Source organism: Anneissia japonica, unplaced genomic scaffold, assembly GCF_011630105.1.
Source record: "Anneissia japonica isolate Jap-2015-1 unplaced genomic scaffold, ASM1163010v1 scaffold287834_len5846547_cov211, whole genome shotgun sequence".
NCBI lineage: Eukaryota > Metazoa > Echinodermata > Crinoidea > Comatulida > Comatulidae > Anneissia > Anneissia japonica.
In genome coordinates this window covers 4630856-4643434 of record NW_022704992.1, presented here as the reverse complement: position 1 = coordinate 4643434, position 12579 = coordinate 4630856, and the positions used below count along the sequence as shown (strand labels likewise).

The 12579-nt window shown below is 32.0% G+C and overlaps 1 long non-coding RNA gene across 2 annotated transcripts in view; it reads right to left on the bottom strand.

Moving 5' to 3' along the window:
* Positions 1-4812: 4812 nt before the first annotated feature.
* LOC117105107 overlaps positions 4813-12579 on the bottom strand; it is a 38215-nt gene continuing 30448 nt past the window's right edge. The window contains exon 3 of one of the 2 annotated variants that reach the window (XR_004444857.1): positions 4813-4929. This is a non-coding gene — a long non-coding RNA (uncharacterized LOC117105107). The remainder of the gene's footprint in view (positions 4930-12579) is intronic. The other variant, XR_004444856.1, reaches the window with a different exon arrangement.

Here is a 12579-nt window from a genome sequence, read left to right as displayed (position 1 = left end):
ATATATATATATATATATATATATAGGCCTACATAAAGTTTGTGCTTTATATTATATTTTATATTTTGTTTGCGGTGCTGCGCAGCACACCAAATTTTACGCACACATATCTCTTTCGAAATCCTGTCTTATCGGTTCAACTTAGATGAAAGCAGTGGCGGATATAATGGTGGGGCCTAGCCGGCCCCACCATTAAAACATATCAGGTGGTTGTTAAAGCCTGTTTATAGAAGATAGAAGAAGAAAAAAAATCCGAACTAAAACAATGGCTTTTTCTGCCAAAAAAAACCAAAAACTACAAAAACAAAAACAAAATTGAAAAAAAACCCCAAAAAACAAAAACAAAAAAACATTACTGCAGTGGTAATAGCGAGGGCAATGTTGAGAGCTCTTACCTACGCTAAAGAAAATGCAAATTGAGTTAACATAAAAGTTTTATTACCAGTTTATTAAAATATGTAGAATGACGTATTTTAATATGCACACCTTTGATATATATTTGATAAAAATTTATGAAAATGCAAGGAATATGAAAATATTACATAGATCTATCTGGCCTATCAATATAATATTAAACCTATATTATTTTATGTTACATTTATTTCCTAATTAAAATTGATGAGATAATATAGAAATTTAGAAAGATTACATACAAAATTGGATTGCCAACCTTCAGTAATTTAATTATATAAAAAATAAATAATACTTGATCAATATACAGAATTGCTATTCTACCAAAAATACGTAAACAGCTAGGTATGATTGTAGATTTGATTTTTATTTGGGTTAGCAGTACCAACTGTATCTAAACTTCTACGTTTTCATACTAAGATGACATTTAAAATGGTTAGCCAAATGTTATCTAATATGTATATCTGGACTGGGATTTATAATTTAATTTAAAAAAAACAGCTTATTAATATTAAGAAAAAAAATCATTGATTTGAGTTTGATTCGGGTTAGCAGTTGCAGACGTATGTGATGAATTTCTGCATTTCTATACTACAAAAAATGCTAAGATGGCATTTAAACTGGTTAGCCAACTGTATAATGTTCCTATCAGTTATTCAATCTTTTTTCAATCTTTTGTGCTACAATTGCTACACTATACCATTTTTGGGGTTTATTAAGTTGACAACAAGCGTAGGTTTATGGTAAATTTTTCCAAGTTCTTCAAGAATAATACATTAAATATTAATGTTTTTAAACTTTAGCAATTGTGTAAGCCAGATTTAGTAAATATGTTCAATGCAAGGCTACTCCACGCAGCCCTTCCAGGAAAAGCGATAATTCTCTAACATAAACATAACATAGACCTAACATAATATAACTTTACATTACATAACATGGCCTAACATAACACAACACAGACTATCATAACATAACAACATAACATAACACAACACAGACTAACATAACATAACATAACAAACATAACATAAATACATTGTAATAGATGAAGTCAGATTCATTCAAATAGTCCAAATATTTTTTCAAGAATAACTTCTTTATGCAACGCAGTCAACTTGACGGAATCACTTGCGAGATTTTTTTCGCAAGCATTTTGGGAACGTACTGAGCATTCAGTACTATAACACGTTAGGACAAACATAGATTCGATATACAGATGACTAGGCGGATTTTAAGAAATGATAATAATTACAAAAAATATCCCGTCTATGAACATTCCTAACGTCATTGGAATACCACACAAATTTAACACACATACTACAGTATATATCGGATTGCAATATCTTACATTTACCGGTAAGAAGTTTTGGGAAAGCAAAGCTGATAAACGTATATAAATTTGAAAAATGAAAAATCTCGCAAGTGATTCAGGAAATAGCATTGCAGTACCCGCTGCTACATTGGGATCAGATTCACCACTAGCCACCAAGTGCATCGGTGGTCGAGTGGTTAGACACCAGGCAAGTTTCTGAAGGTCGTGGGCGCGGCTCGATTCCCACCGGAATCACTGCGAGAATGTTTTCACAAGCATTTGGGAACGTACTGAGCATTCAGAGTACTATAATATGTCAGGTAGGGCAAACATCGATTCGGATATACAAATAACTAGGCAGATTTTCAGAAATGATAATAATAATTACAAAAAATAAGATCTAGTCCGTCTATGAATATTCCTAAAATCATTGGTCTACCACACAAATTTAACGCACATACATCGGATTGCAATATCTTACATTTACCGGTAGGATGTTTTGGGAAGCAAAGGCAATAAACCTAAGCCTATATAAATTTGAAAAATCTAGGTTTCTAATTAATAAATGTAACGTATGCCGTGAAAACAATACCGCATATTTGTGATTTTCTATAATGTGTAGTGGTGTGTGGGTGTGTAAGTTTGTATGATGACACAGAATAGCAGCAAATTTGCTAATAGGCCTATATAATTCTCTATGTTAAATGAATTTATGCAGTTTTTTAACATTTTATTTGCTCATCAAAAATATGTCATTATATCAGCAGAGTATTTGAAATTCATTACTCAGTTCTGGGTGTAATTTTATATTTCAAACTGTCTGTGCCTTAGAAAATATTTCTTTATTCTTTCCGACAGATTTTTACCGTAACTGCTCCATGGCTGGGCCATGCGTATTTACGTTCCTTTACGGAGGAAAACAATGATACAGTGTGTTGTAGAACTGATTTTTCTAAAACACAAAAATTGTGTTTGAAGAAAAACTCGGGAAGGGCTAATGAGATACAAATTATTTAATTGAGAAAAAAGGTGGGGAAAGGTGCGTAACCACCCTTTTCTCCCTAGTTTTAAAATATTTATAAATCTAAATCTTATTAACAGTTCCCGAGTTTTTCGTAAAACACCCTTTTTGTGTCTTAGAAAAATCAGTTGCAAAACATATCAATTTTTTTTCCTCCAGAGCCATGGCTTCAAGCTATGAAACTCTGTCTTGGAACACACCAGAACACTACTCGGCCGCCAGAAAAAAAAAAAAAAAAAAAACAGCGTGCTGGTTGGACGTGCTCCCCACGTACCTTACTGCCCCATCTGAGATCATGGATACAGCCCTGATGAAAACAATGTGTGTACACGTCGATCTATCTCTTTATCGAGTAAGTGTATTCAAATTTGTTGGTTTTTACTAGACATATGAGAAGTAGGCCTAACCCTTAGATTTACAAAAATAAGATGTAGGGCTACTTTTAAGTACTCTTTCTCCACCAATATTGTGTACTGGCAAGTCGTTGCAACCTACGGCGAAGTAATTTTGTCAAAGTAAATTCACTGACTTTAAGTTAAGTTCTTACCTTAGGTAATCTGATGTGACGTAAGCAATTTACAACATGAGTCATAATAATATGGAAATGATCCTCACCCCTACCAATAAAAACATTCGAGCAAGATAATCGGAAGAATAACGATGTTTACTTACAATATGGAGAAAACATATTAAGATATACGGTTATATTAATATAAATCCATGCTTAAAAACTAGATTTGCTTGTGCCAGCCTAGTCTACTAAAATTGTTACACAATAAAGAATGCAGCCTACACTATGGTTCTATGTCTCTAGCCTCCTCACAAATGAAAACCACGGTACTGTTATATTGCGACTATTTCTCTTGTTTCCTTTGACGCCTACGTATTCAATTATAAAACGTCTGTACTGAATACTTTACCCATCTTTACACGTCGCTAATGGAAGTATTACCAGTATGTTTTTATCAATTGTGATATAAATATATTAGCGTTGCCAGGTGTCTCTATCGATCCGTACATGTCTCTCCGGAGAAAGCAATTAAACATCAAATGCTAAATATAATTTTACGTTTTTACGTAAGAACTGAAACGGAAACGCTTTGCGTTCGGAGATCGATTGAAGTGGAAGCTTCCATGAAATTTAAACTTGTCTATAAACAGACTGGGTTACTTATACTTGGATAACCTACGGCATAAAACATTCTACACTAAACAAATGAAAATGTATTAATAGACATGCTCTACTGAATAAAATACTATATTTTGTAATAACGATACAAAGCCAATTTCTAGATGTACAACTAGGCCTTTGGTTTGTAAATAAAACATACAGTTACCGTGATGAAAGTTGTACGATGAATGGGAAAACAGCACAGGTAGGCATACGACGTAAACACTAGGCTACCAGACTAAAGTTCGAGAGCTTAATAAACATATGCCTAACAATCACCCATATTATTGAACTTTTTCCAAATAAGTACATATTGCTAATGCAAAATCAGGCATAATAATGCTACGTCGAGAGTAAAATATTATAATATTGCAGTATAATCAGTTGTCATGGTAGCCCTCCAATGTAGGTCTTATGGTTCTGTCTGTGTATGTTCAGCCTATGTTTACATACAATATGCAATTGTACTTCTTACGATTTATTACAAAACATTTTAATATTTTATGCAGTTTGCTAATAGTCCAAGGCCTATACAATATATACGGTAGTTTATAGCGCAATATTTTCAAAACACGATAATACAATAATCTGTATCATAACTTAAGCAGTGATTGAATTTAAAAAAAAAAAAACCTTCGCCTCAAAAATACGTGAACTGATCTTGTTTTATAAACCCCACCACTTGATGAAATACTTAAGAGCTTTTATGAGCATGTGCTGTGAATCAGCACAAGTTCAATTATATGTACCAGGCTTGTGATCAAATAAAGGCAATAATTAGAAGAAAAATGTGAGCATATACTAGGCCTGTATGTGCGCGCGTGTGTTTAGAGGAGTGAGAGGGAGGAAGACAAAAAGTAAGGAAGGAGTGAAAGAGCAGAAAGGAGAAGTACTTACCTGTCCAAGCGAGAAGATGCTAGCCCCAAGGAAGTATTGTACCTCCTTTCTTCTCCCGAAAGTGATTCTCCCTAAAGACGTTGACTGAAAATGGTTGGGTGCAAGCCGTGTGCGTTCCTATAAATAGAAGATACCTTAGCGACGCAATGACGTAAGGTATACAATTAAATTGGGCAACCAATTCACAAACACACACATCACCAGAACGCTGTTAAGTACCCGAAATAATATTGTATGAGGTAAGACAAATGAAAATTAACAAATCATTGGTTAACCATTGACTCCGTTTATTGTAAACATCTTATTGGAAAATACAATGGATTATATAAAACCTATATATATATATATATATATATATATTGATAAGCACATGGGATAAACCAATAAAAACAACAAACGGCCATATAATGCAAACAATTTATAATTTAAAAAGGACAGTAGAGATAATCCGATTAGAATGATAATACTATGTACATATATATATACATACATATATATACATATTATATATACATATATACATACATACATATATATACATATATATGTATATATATACGGTATACATTATTATATACACACATATATATATATGTCTCTTATACACATCTAGATGTGTATAAGAGACAGCCTGCTGCCTTCCTCAGCGTACGGAGTGTCCAAAGTTAAAGATGACAATTTGGCTATATCAACTAGACATGATAAACAATACATAGAAATGAATCAATGGACTGTAAAGAGCAACACCGTATACACAATGAATCGTTCTTCTGAATTACATGGCTTTGTGGTAAGAGTTAGTGACTAGGCCTAAATAATTGAGAGAAGGCTTTATGATAGCATAGTTGTAATTAATTGGCCTATACATGGTGGCAAATAATATATATATATATATATATATATATATATATACATATATATGTATATATGTATGAGTATATATATATATATATATATATATGTGTGTGTGTGTGTATATATGCATATATATAATATATATAGGATGTATAGGTATATAATAGGCCTATATTATTATATAATTATGTGTGTATATATATATATATATATATATAGACACGGTATAATATAATTATTACACATAAATATAAATATCGGCCATGTAAATAAGAGATACAAAGCTTATAAATTACGAAAAGGAGAATGGGCAGCAGCAGTAGAAGAAACAACAACAGCAACATTATCAATGACAAGAGAATGACAAACAAGGTAACAGAAAGAGGAACACATACATCAAGTTGGTAGGAGGCACAAACGTGTGCATATAAACCCTGTATATACAAAGCGTTGATTTTAATATGCCGATTTCTTCCGTTTATTTATTTATTTATTTATACTATATACATTTTTTGTGTCAGTTGGTGTTGTTGTTGAATTATTATTATTATTTGTTTAAAAAAATATTTGATACTAACCTGTTGTACGTCTTTTTTCTGGTTCATGATACATGAATAAAATATTACTGTTCCAGTAACTAAACGCTAGGGGCTAGTGGAGTGCTCGCGTGTCGACATTATTTCAATATTCAATTTTATTCAAAAAGCATCCGAAACAGAGAAGTAAAATAGACCTACCATTTGTGCAAGCGCTATTATAAGCGTGAGGTAAGTAATGGTGCTTTCAGATCATAATTATTAAAAAATATTAAAATATATTACATTATTTACTTTTTTCACTTATACATAAGCCCTAACTATTCACCTTGCTTTAAATTTAACATTAACAATGCATACATCAATTCAGATCTGGATGAAACAGCACACCCTGTACTGGGTTGAAAATGGCTAATAATGATGATGATGATGATGATTCAAAAACATCTATAACCTTTCTTGTAGCTCTAATGAACTATTTAAACTTTAACAACAAATTTAAATGTTAAGATAAACTGTTAAAAAATGTATGTCAGGTTTATTATCAAATCCAACAACAGTTAATCCAAATATTAGCTATTTCAGACACACAATGCCTAATGATCATGTCATGTTTTTAAATAAACAGGTTAAAGTGAAGTTGTTTTAGACGATTTTTCGGTTGGAATTCGTTCTGGGGTGGAAGATGGTAGAAGGCAATCCTCTACTCTCTTCCAAGAGTACATTAGGCCAAACTGTCTTCTTTAACATATATCCGAAAGAGGTGCGCTATTGAAACTTGTATTTTTAGACAAATACGCTGATTGTGCTCAGGTTAAATCTGCCAGTATCCTGACGGAGTGTGATCATTTTAACTACCAGATTATACCTTAAATCCAATATATCGCTCTATCAAATATTAAATCTTGTCGCAAGGGGGCTCTTTCACAACGATTCACCATTCCTGTACAACCCAATGAATGTATTTAATTTTGTTCAAATAGGTACGTATCTGAAAAGAAAGTGCTTATAAGTAATAAAAAAAAAGAGAATAAAATAAAAATAAAACCAAACAAAAGTGATTGTGTATCATAATTTTATATGGTGATATGGTGTATGTATGGTGGTTATATGTTGATACTACAAAATTTTATTGACATTTTTTAATGTTGGTTAATGTCTGTTAAATATATCTAAATTCTAGTAAATATGACACAAGTCCAAAGAAAAAAGATTTGTATTTTAATCATTACAATGACGTAGCTATTGGGACAGTCGGAACTGTCCTTCACTTTTTATTTAAGAAAAAGACATACCTATATTACCTATTACTTTCCAGATTACATTACGCGTAAGATAGATCCAGATTTTTAAAATGTTCCTACATTATTTAGTATTTTATGAAATGGGACCATGTTAAAAGAGTATGAAAACATTAGGTGTAAAGTGTATCCTATAAATGGGTCTGCAGTAGTTAGTATACATACTCCACGTATCAAAATGCACGCCATTGTGTCGGGATTCAATACCGTATTTCGACATTAATTATGTGATCATCAGGAATGAAAAATTATCCATATTTGCCAGTTTATATGCACAAATACCAAAAGTTTTTAACCAATCAGAACATTACCTCTAGTAAGTGACATGGCTATGAATAAAGTAAAGATCAAAGCATTCTTACCCAACTGATCAAAGTTACCTACAAAAACTACAGTAAGTACGGTAGTTGTTTTTACGTATAAAGTGTTACCTACAAAACTACAGCAGTTATTTTTAAGCATAAAGTGGTCCATTTTTAAAGATAATGTCTATATTAATTACACATTAGGCGTAAAAATGGGGATTTAAAAAAAAATAGGACCACCTTTCCTAAAATCTTCAACATTATTTTGTGTTCTCCTATAAATTTTGATTTTTAAAAACTTGGGTCCAAATTTTAAGTTTACGCATAAAATGGCACTAAAGATTTTAATCGGTCTACAGTAGGCCTATTTAGTTTTTAGACATGAAGTGGTTCTTCTTTTAAGATGGACTCATATTAGTTAGATTTACGTGTAACATGGGTACACATACATTAGATATTTTAAATTTAAATCTACTTTTTACTTTTATTTCCAAACTCTCTTATAAAAAAAACAAAGATAATTTTAATTAAAAACATTAAAATATACAGTAACCCCCAATTACGAATCTTCGAATTACGAACTCTCGATTTTACGAACTCAATTTGCAGCGATGACGTCAATACGAACGATCTTTTTTTAACTACTTACAAAGACAATTAAAATTGTATATAAAAGTCTTCAAAATAATATATAACGTTACATCAGCTAAGAAAGAAAACATTTAAACCAATAAATTGACAAAAACTTCGTATGAAGCAAGAAATATCGTTTTCAGCCTAAATATTCCTTTTCAAGCTGTGCATGCTTGTTCAGGTAGCTACAGTGGGGAACAGAGAATCACTTTTTGATCATCGAGGCGCTGTTTGAATGGATTCACAATCGTTATGAAGGCAAATAATTATTTGCTCTCATGGCAAGGCCTAGGTTTACCTAGCACTGAATGTAGCATAGGCCTCTATAGGCCTAACCTCATTACTGAAATGCTATGAAAACTCTCGGGTTAAAAACTTGCTCGTTTACTCTGTTCGTGAATAATTATACAGTTTAGTGCATTAATATAGGCCAAAATTGTTTTGCCATTTTTTTTTTATTAAAATGGGTCTAGTTTAAAAATATTGGTTTATATTATTATTATATATATGTGTGAAGTGGGTTCAAATCTTAAACGATTTCTCCACATTGTTTTATTCCACGTGTAAAGTGGTTCTTCTAAAATTGGAAAATAGGTCCATATTATTTAAATTTTAAATGTAAAATTGATATATGTTTTAAAAGATTAATCTATATAATTTATTTAGATTAAAAGGTAGTAAAATGTGAATCCATTTTAGACATCTGAGTTGCCATATTCTTGGTTGGGATGAAACTTTTGTACTATCCCTTCACCTCATATTTGCTCACAACAAAATTATATGATGTATATTAAAATGTAACGTCTTCCGTTAAATGAAGACATTTTGAGCCCTGTCATTTTATTCACAACAGTCAATAGCACTCGTAACATAATTAATAGGTCTACTCTGTTCCACGCTTTTTGAAAATCCTTGAAAATACTTTATACAATCAAAGGCAGCACATAAGTTGTCTCTTTTTTGCTACTCATTTACTATGGGCATATGGTCGAATGAAATTACAATAGTAAATGTATTTTCTCCTACATTCACCTTCTTTACAAATCTGAGATCTGGGCCCACACACTCTTTAATTGGAAACATACCGTAGACTCAAAGATAAAGTTTAGATTTTCAAAAAAATAGTGAAAATAATTCATAAATAACAACTGATAGTGTGGGTGTAAACTTTTATTATGAATTAATATTAAACACTGCAAAGGCGGAAAAGGGACAGATATTTCCAAAGTTACAGAAGTGGCGTATCTAGAAGTCTTGAGGTATAAGAGACAGCCCTAGATACGCGTTACTGAATTAAGGCTACTTTTGAAGATATAAATTTACCGTAAATGCATTTTAAATTAATATTTCATATTCATACTCACTAGGTCGAATGTGTCTAAAGGCATTGCTTGTATTTTTATTTTTTAACTATGATATAATTAGTATTATTATTATACTTAAAAATGGGTCCACAACAGTTAATAACTGTAATAAATGGGAATAAAATTGGTAACTTATATAATAGGTCTAATCTTCGATTGTCCCACAATGTGTAAAAATCATGTCAAGTCAAGGGCGATATAAAGCATGATATCAATACTTGATACAATCAAAAGCAGCATATATTTAGTACATTTATTTTCAATTCAATTATTAACCTATAAAATGCTATTCACTTTCTACAGACATTAGGCTTCATGGTCGATTCAAATTACAATAGTAACATTTTATCTTACAAGAACGAGAGTTAGGCCCACACACTCTAATTTGAGTTACAGTTTAAGAAAATTATTTACAATTAATAGTGTAGGTGTAAAATTCTAAACTCATATTATTTACTCCCAACCGAGGCTGAAAAGGAAGAGATATTTCCAATATGATACTAATGTAGATATAAATTTACAGTAAATTCATTTGAAATTATTATTTCATATTCATAGACGTTGCGACAAAAGAAAATTAGACATTTTACGCATATTCCTATTAACGTTAAACTCGAAAGTTTGACATTTGGAGATCTATAGTTAAAGGAACCACCCATGTGCATCGGTTTACTTGAATAGTAATTCATAATACCTTTAACTAGATAGAATTTCTATTTACAAATGATACAATGTCGCCGAGCTGTCCATTCAACTTTCGCTAAATACAGTAGTTTCATTCGAAGGAGTAACCACGGAAGCGTAGTAACAGCTCCATTGATAATGTAAACCAATCGACGATGCAATGTTGTAATATAATCAAGGAAAGTCCATTCATTGGAAGGTGAGTGGAAGTACACTATTGTACGGCATTCTAATAATAACTCCGCAAGGCTAAATTTACGACTATTTAAAAATAGAACATGTAACATATCTACAGTATCATGTTATATTCACTCTGACAGGACACTTCTACTGCCACTTGAGGCTGACGTAAAACTGTCGAAACCAATTATATGTTGATGTCAGAGCACCGAAATGTTGTGATAATTGTTATGATTGAAAAGAAAAAAATCTTTTGCTCAATCGATTTCAAAATCGTTGTTATCAAGTTTCTTAGGTTGTTCCACATTGACGTCAGAATTGCGTGATTTCGGAGAGGCGACGTCATGGTTTGTAAGTTTCAGTTTGTTATGGGTGGTGTGATATGTCCAGTACATTAATATTAAAGCTATTGTTTATAGATATATACATTTTCAAAAGTACAATGAAGAAAACAAAATACAACAAATTAATCATACCATGAATTTATGGCAATGGATTGTGTTTTTTCTGTCTACCCATCTTTCATTTAATCTATCCACCTATTCAATCCATCAATCTTTTCTATTTATCAGATTTTTCAAAATTCATTGCGTCATTCGAGCGAAGATGGGTAAAATTATATACACTTTAGTTTGCCGATAAGTGTTGCCATAAATGTTAGTCGTGTAGCGTCTTTGAGAGGCCAAGGTACCAATATTTGACATAATTTGGTGATTTATCTAGATTATATTAAATTTTTGCAATGAGTTTTGAATACTTATGTACTGTACAGTATATTAATACATTATTTTAAAAAACTACGACTTTCCATCGGCGGCACACGTAACGAGTAGCAATGACGGTGCGTTCATAAAGACAATATTCAAAACAAATAATATAAACAGTAACAAGGCAACGTACAAAACGTGAAATTAATTAAAAGGATTCTAAAAACTCGATGAAACTTCATGAACAGAAACATCGGTGCCATAAACGGTATTGTATCATATGCCTTATGTCTCCACAGTTAAAGACTCGTCCAATCTAATATTAGATGTTAAAAGTACAATTTTTATTCATGGCAAATATTAGGCTTAAGTATAATTACAATTATGAGAGAAATGTAGAAGAATATGTGTTGCTCTATTTAAACATCGACTGTAATGACAATAGTCCCAGACTAAGTTAATAGAACATGCGGTTGAATCTGAAGGTATAAAGAGAGAGTACACTGAGGGATTCTATAAATAATTCAAGCTCTATTTTAAAATCAGCATGTAATGGATACAGGACACAGGTTCCTACAGAGTATGAACTTGTGAATAGACACCATAAGAAGGACACAGGGAAGGACAAATGCCCTCAGTGCTAGACCAGTATTAATTCGGGCACACTGCATCGAAAGAAGTCAAAAGTGAGCACGAGGGCTTTGAATGTTTAACATGTCTGACGTCACGATTTTAATTGCTATAGCGCTAATGTCGCATGTGATTAGACTGCTAGAGATGTGTAAGATATGCCCTCTTCTTTGCATTATTTCCAGCTTGCTGGATCTCGAATGTATATGCAATTATCTCGAATTGTATATGTAATTATCGCATTCCTTATTCTAGACATTCTGAGGCGGTTAATAAAGTTGTCTTTTATCCTTGTTAAATGTTGAAACTAGGCTTAAAATTGGGTTTTGAAAATTTGACCAAATACTCCCTGTTTTTCCTTCACAAGAGCATTTTTGACTGGGGTGTCTGTTAGAATAACCGATTTGCGTCATTTACGCCCATCACTTTGACCATATGCGTTGCGGAGCTTTTGAAAATTGCCTAACGTGACCAGGACAAAACATGAGAAGATAGGGTGGTCTTTACTGGTACCTGGCTTACTGGTGTCTGTTGATGCTGATCTACTTTAAACTGTTGGTTCGACGGTATTT